Source organism: Coregonus clupeaformis, chromosome 15, assembly GCF_020615455.1.
Source record: "Coregonus clupeaformis isolate EN_2021a chromosome 15, ASM2061545v1, whole genome shotgun sequence".
Classification (NCBI taxonomy): domain Eukaryota; kingdom Metazoa; phylum Chordata; class Actinopteri; order Salmoniformes; family Salmonidae; genus Coregonus; species Coregonus clupeaformis.
This window is the reverse complement of record NC_059206.1, coordinates 53,718,185-53,725,794: the sequence shown is the minus strand read 5'-3', so window position 1 is coordinate 53,725,794 and position 7,610 is coordinate 53,718,185. Positions and strand designations below refer to the sequence as shown.

Genomic DNA, 7,610 nt, shown 5'->3' with positions numbered 1-7,610 from the left:
CGATATTCACGTAATAATAAGGAATTCCTCTCGACCACGCCCACAAATTGGGGAAAACAAACATTCTTTCCCATTGACCCCCAGTGTAAAAGAGCAAACTTCGTCGTACATTTTTTGTTATACAGAAATAACAAAACATGCTGAACAGCTGCTGTGTTGTTCAATGTACATGTAACCATGTTAAAAATCCGACCTACGGTTCGCAATAGAGCCTGCGAGAAGAGATCTGTGGCTTCAGGCTATTCGACGTGGGAGAGTGGGAAATGTGGGGACCCGGTGTCCAAGTAGGCTACGTAACTATGTGTGTGGAAAACATTTAATCACAGGTAAGACGTTTAACTTGTTTAGTATAGTCTGTTTGTAACTCCACTCACTGCTTGTAGCTGTATAGTTAATTTGTTTGTGTTGTTGGTCTTGGCTAGCTTAATGTTCCAGTCGGTAGCTAGCTAGCACTCACTCACATGGCTGCTAGCACAGGTAACCACAGGTTGTTTTCCCCACAGGTGGGCAGGTCCACGACGTTCTATCTAATGCCAACTGGGACTATGGGACTGGTTCCAAAATCGTTTTCTTTTTTAAATCTTTTAAAATTGTATTTTTGAGACCAGAGTTAGTATATTGTTTTTTTTACTGGACAGATAGGGAGACAGATATAGAAGGGAAACGACAGTCGGCTGAGGGGGTGTATGTGGTTCAGAGGTGGGAGCTTAGACCGCTACACCACACTCCAGCACACTGAAAGGATTTTTCTATTATGCTTGCTAGCAGATACCCATAGACTTCCAGTCATTGTGCTAACGCTAGTTAGCGTTGGCTCATGAAAATACCTCTAACTTCCTTCATACTGGACACAGAGACAAAAACCTATAGGATCCAATAGTATTCCAATAGGATTCTTGATAGAGGTGACAGGAAATCATATATAGGATTGTGAGAATCATATAGGATCCATTAGGATTACTTTTGATTTCTAATAGGAAAAACATAGTCCAGTAGGATTCCAATAGGATTTTGATAGAGGTGACACAAAATCCTATAGGATAGTGAGAATCCTATAGAATTCTATTGGAAAAATCACTAATCCTATAGGAGCTTTTGACTAGGGGCACACACACAGACTCCAATCCACTCCACGTCAAAATGGTCCCCATGAAAATTGGAACACTTCCACTGTTTAAATTCCAGCTACTTTGAGGCATGCAGTTGCTTGGCAACAGAAGAACTGTATTTCAGTTTTTTACCACTTTGGTAATTGTGCATACTCAAGCCTGGCTTTAGAGTGATCAAACCAAGGGGTTTGGGATTTTAAATGTCACCAACCTGTTAGTGAAGGAGCATTCAAGAAGTACGAGGGGGTCTAACCCTAACCTAGTCTTATAATCGGATCATCTTATGTAAAAAAAAAAATCATTTTAGCAAAGAATGGCTGAGCTAAGCTAACTGGCTGGGTGCTAATGTAGCGGTGGTGATTTGGAATCACGTGCTTGTGATGAGGTAGCCCTGCCTGAGACTTGTAAGCCCAAATGTCGCACTTGAACCACAAGGACTAGCGACAAATCTAGCAACTTTTTCTGGTGTTATTGGAGGCCCCACCCCCGTCCCAAAGCACTCACAGGCGGCCCAGTCCTCGCGCAGCAGTCCCTCCCAGCTGCAGTCAGAGCAGTAGATGTTCACCCCTCCACGTCTAGACTGCAAATGAATCACGCATGCGGGAAGCCGCCGCTGGCTGATCCAGCCCTGGCTTACATTCAGGGCGGGATGTAAATGTAAAACATTTACAAAGTTCATTTGTAGTTCTAAACATATTTAGGATGTTTTTTACTCACTCTTTGTCTCTCCCACAACGTTATTCCTCTCTCCTACAGCGTCCATCACAATTACATGCACATGGCCAATTATGCAAATTAGGTGATTACGTCATTTAGCGACTTCTAGCGACTTTTAGGACAGCCAATAGCTACTTTCCTTACTGAGGAGTTGGCACACTGATCGCAGGTGGAAGCTAGTAGGCCGACTTATGCAGCAGCTAGCACTAGCATCGTCCCAGTCCCGATAGAGACCTAACTGCCCGGGCCCGGCAATGACAGTGGCCTTGCTCCTCCTCTTCTGCCTCGAGAATAGTGACAGTTCTTCTAGTGCACGTGTCAAACTCATTCCACGGAGGGCCGAGTGTCTGCGGGTTTTCACTCCTCCCTTGTACATGATTGATGAATTCAGGTCACTAATTAGTAAGGAACTCCCCTCACCTTGTTGTCTAGGGCTTAATTGAAAGGAAAAACCAAAAACCAGCAGACACTCGGCCCTCCATGGAATGAGTGTGACATCCCTCCTCTCCAGAAAACCAAACTGATAACCAGTGGCGCTCATGAGAGCGACCCCCACACCCCTTCTGTGAACAATGGTAAGCCTTTGAGTGATGAGATGGATAGCCCCGACAGTGAGTTCCAATGTGTACTATGCTACCAGCTAAGTACTGCATATAGCTATAGATAGGCTAGTAGGCTAGACTGCATTGTCTGCATAATGAAACAATCCCTAGTAAGCTATTGTTTTGACGGTGGACTGATTGTATTATTTGGCATTAATAGACTGGTTTTACATAGCACAACTGCGAGAGAGTGTGAGGACGGCTAAGGTAGGCTATAGGCCTACAGGACAAATAATGAATTGGTTACTGATTATTATGCTGTTGCATCGAAAATTCATTTAAAAATCTGCAATGTTTGAATTTCCCACTTTAATTACAGAACAGGTAAATACATTATTGCCGCCAGCCAGCATTCTAAATAGCAGGCTTGCGACACCGTAGGCCTATAGCTTTGTGAAACATAAAAGCATCCATTAAAGCAAAGCTATAGGCTACTACAAGCACTAACACCACATAATCTGATAGCCTATCGCTAGGTAGCCGCATAGACGTCGCAATTTCAGAACCATGGACAGTCATCAGTAGTCTTTACTTTGTGAGTGGCTGAGCATTAGATCGTTTTTTAGGGGGGAGCAAACTCTGAATTTGCAGGGGTCCAGAGAAACTGCACTATGCCAGTGGTTAGGCTAATCGTTAAGGCGTTGTCTTAGAGTGCGAGAGATCCCCGGTTTGATCCCACCAGTTACACTATGGTAACTGGCTGAGTGCTAACTAAGCTAACTGTCTGAGCTAAGCTAGCCGTTAACATGCTAACTGCTTTCTAGTTTAGATCCAGGCTTGATTTAGCATCATAGTGTTAGTGTTAGCGGTTAGCGTCATGAATATGTATACACTACCGGTCAAAAGTTTTAGAACACCTACTCATTCAAGGGTTTTTCTTTATTTTACATTGTAGAATAATAGTGAAGAAATTAAAACTATGAAATAACACATATGGAATCATGTAGTAACCAAAAAAGTGTTAACCTCTACGGGATCGGTGTTCCGTATACGGGACGGTTGAGCTAAAGTGCGCTAATGTGATTAGCATGACTGTTGTAAGTAACAGCAAACTTTCCAGGACATAGACATGTCTTATATGGGCAGAAAGCTTACATTCTTGTTAATCTAACTGCACTGTCCAATTTACAGTAGCTATTACAGTGAAAAAATACCATGCTATTGTTTGAGGAGAGTGCACAACAACAAAAAACTTATCACGGCAACTGGTTTGATACATTCAACTCTGAAGGTAAATAATGTACTTACATTCAATAATCTTGCTCTGATTTGTCATCCTGAGGGTCACAGAGATAAAATGTAGCATAGTTTTGTTTGATAAAATCCACAGCAAGGGTTCTACAGTTTGAACCCTTGCTGTCGCTGGCGCCACACACAGCCATCTAGATGTGTGAAAGTGAGTGTATAAGCTGTGTGTAAACGTACATTTTGTATTACCATATCATTTTTGTATGTTCTCTATAGTTATGTACTTGAAAATGTATCAATTGACCAATTCGGCACATTTGGGCAGACTTTATACAAAATAGTCCAGTATTACAATGTTTCGCTGGATCAATCTGAAACTTTGCACACACTCTGATGCCATCTCGTCGCCAAAATCTAAATTACGCCTGAACTGCAATATTATATTGTGGCCTTTCTCTTGAATTTCAAAGATGATGGAACAAAAAATTAAATAGAAAACGCATGTTTTACCAGATCTAATGTGTTATATTCACTTCATTAATTTCATATTTCCACAAACTTCAAAGTGTTTCCTTTCAAATGGTATCAAGAATATGCATATCCTTGCTTCAGGTCCTGAGCTACAGGCAGCTAGATTTGGGTATGTCATTTTAGGCAAAAATTGGGAAAAAAGGGTCCGATCCTTAAGAGGTTAAACAAATCAAAATATATTTTATATTTGAGATTCTTCAAATAGCCACCCTTTGCCTTGATGACAGCTTTGCACACTCTTGGCATTCTCTCAACCAGCTTCATGAGGTAGTCACCTGGAATGCATTTCAATTAACAGGTGTGCCTTCTTAAAAGTTAATTTGTGGAATTTCATTCCTTCTTAATGCATTTGAGCCAATCAGTTGTGTTGTGACAAGGTGGGGGGGTATACAGAAGATAGCCCTATTTGGTAAAAGACCAAGTCCATATTATGGCAAGAACAGCTCAAGTAAGCAAAGAGGAATGACTGTCCATCATTACTTTAAGACATGAAGGTCAGTCAATATGGAAAATGTCAAGAACTTTTAAAGTTTCTTCAAGTGCAGTCGCAAAAACCATCAAGCACTATGATGAAACTGGCTCTCATGAGGACCACCACAGGAATGGAAGACCCAGAGTTACCTCTGCTGCAGAGGATAAGTTCATTAGAGTTACCAGCCTCAGAAATTGCAGCCCAAATAAATGCTTCACAGAGTTCAAGTAACAGACACATCTCAACATCAACTGTTCAGAGGAGACTGTGTGAATCAGGCCCTAATGGTCGAATTGCTGCAAATAAACCACTTCTAAAGGACACCAATAAGAAGAAGAGACTTGCTTGGGCCAAGAAAAGCGAGCAATGGACATTAGACTGGTGGAAATGTGTCCTTTGGTATGCAGTCCAAATAGGAGACTTTTGGTTCCAACCGCCATGTCTTTGTGAGATGCGGTGTGGGTGAACGGATGATCTCTGCATGTGTATTTCCCACTGTAAAGCATGGAGGAGGAGGTTTTATGGTGTGGGGGTGCTTTGCTGGTGACACTGTCTGTGATTTACTTAGAATTCAAGGGACACTTAACCAGCATGGCTACCACAGTATTCTGCAGCGATACGCCATCCCATCTGGTTTGGGCTTAGTGGGACTATCATTTGTTTTTCAACAGGACAATGACCCAACACACCTCCAGGCTGTGTAAGGGCTATTTTACCAAGAAGGAGAGTGATGGGGTGCTGCATCAGATGACCTGGCCTCCACAATCCCCCGACCTCAACCAAATTGAGATGGTTTGGGATGAGTCGAACCGCAGAGTGAAGGAAAAGCAGCCAACAAGTGCTCAGCATATGTGGGAACTCCTTCAAGACTGTTGGAAAAGCATTCCAGGTGAAGCTGGTTGAGAGAATGCCAAGAGTGTGCAAAGCTGTCATCAAGGCAAAGGGTGGCTATTTGAAGAATCTCAAATATAAAATATATTTGTTTAACACTTTTTTAGTTACTACATGATTCCATATGTGTTATTTCATAGTTTTGATGTCTTCACTATTATTCTACAATGTAGAAAATAATAAAAAATAAAGAAAAACCCTTGAATGAGCAGGTGTTCTAAAACTTTTGACCGGTAGTGTATGATTCTCAGGGCCGGCTCTAAGCGATATAGGTGGTCGCTTAGGGACCCCAGCCGCTAGTGTGTGTGTTGGGGTTTGAGAGAATAGGATTAGCTCATTGTTCTGTTTAAATCTGTTGTGAAATCAAACATACATCATTCTTCTAGACATCCCCCTCTTCCTCTCATCCATCTCTTCCTCTCTTCCTCTCACCCCAGGGCACTCACCTGTCTCTCTCTAGATGTCTCCCCTATCCTTCCCTATTTCCCTTGTCTCCCCCATGTACTCCGCCACACCGCCACGAGAATCAAATGTTTGATATAGCTTCAGAACACTTGATCCCTTCTCCATTAATAATTACTTGTGGTAACAACAAGGGTAATGTTCATTATAAAAATAAAAATAAAACACTTCTGTGAAAACAGGGAATGTATGAATGTATACTATGACTCTACTAATGGTTGGCTATGGGCTCGGCAATCTGCACATTCCTGGGTATTACTTTCTGGCAATCTTCTAACGCTGCTATGGCTTCTTATCTTTTTATCTATTTATACCATCATTAGCCAGCAATATGGTGCCTGCCCTGCCAGGCCCGCCGGCTAGCCCTGCCCGCCCGGGGGGTGACCCACCGGCGGCGTCAACCTTTATGCCTGTTTGGAGTTCCACTGTTCTGTTCAATGCTCCATTGTGAAGTTGCATGAAAAAACACAACAATTACAGTCTACCAAGCCAAGATATCCACCCAGCCAGCAAGCCGGGCAGCCCACCCCTCTCTTTCTCTCGCTATTTCTCTCTCTATTTCTCTCTCTCTCTCTCGCTCTCTAGGTGTTGTGTTGTAAACTGTTATAGCTGTTACGCTATCTATCTTTAAAGTCAGTCCAGCCAGGCTGCTGTTATTGACGCTGTATGTCAGACAGTCATCAAGTTAATGACATCATTCAGACTGATATGACAGCCATATAAATGCCTGTGATTGTGTCTTTATGATCACTCCACATCCTATAATGGTATGTTCTTCGCCGTGGCGACGGCTTGACTGCTGGCACTGGCGCTAGACGGTTACCTTGGACCCTGATTGGTTGACAGCACGGGTCAGACCAAAACACAACACAGCCAGGATACGACTGGGTCGGCATTAAAGGGGACAGACAGGACAACAACATGAAATAGTGATGGCCCAAATGGAGCGTGCATGTATACACACATACACACACACACTTAGACACACACGCAGGGGGACAGTGAGTAATTTACCCTTGGCTCTGATAAACTAATTTTGTTGTTTGTTTATTATGGTTTGTTTTGTTGTTGTCTCTAGTGGAGGGGTCTTGCTGGAGCCTGGCCTGAGCAAAACATCCTGCCCAGGCACTCTACGACCATATTTGGATAAGAAGACCAAGATCAAAAGTCTCACAGACACCACACACATGGCTACCATGGTAACGACATGAAATAAACTAGGCCCTCTCTGTGGAGGAATCTGAGATCAGAGTAAAGAGAAAGTTCAGTCCTTTCACAGAGTTAAAAACAGGGCCTCTATAACTACACCCTGAAGTAGAAGATTGCGCTTGCAGACTGCATCCATTTTGTTGTAGTGTATCTGGCTGCTGCCTGTCTGTGACTGTGTGCATTCCAAATGGCACCCTATTCCCTATATGGTACACTACTTTTGACCAGAGCCCTATGGGGCAAAAGTGCACTACATAGGGAATGGGGTGCTATTTGGGATGCAGCCACTGTCCCTATCTCTCTCTGTCTGTGTTTATTTGGACTGACTAACTAGCAGAACATGGAAGTACGTCAGTGGGAGATTTCTCATCTTGTTTCTTGGCATTCGTTGAGAGACACTCCAGGAAGAGAGCACTCAGTCAGACAGGG

General features: G+C 43.0%; 1 long non-coding RNA gene across 1 annotated transcript; it reads left to right on the top strand.

Annotated features, from left to right (window-relative positions):
• The first annotated feature begins 285 nt into the window (after positions 1–285).
• On the top strand, positions 286–7,216 carry LOC121583392. The gene is made up of 2 exons (XR_006003513.1): positions 286–326; positions 7,051–7,216. It is a non-coding gene; the product is annotated as an uncharacterized LOC121583392 (long non-coding RNA).
• Positions 7,217–7,610: the final 394 nt, after the last annotated feature.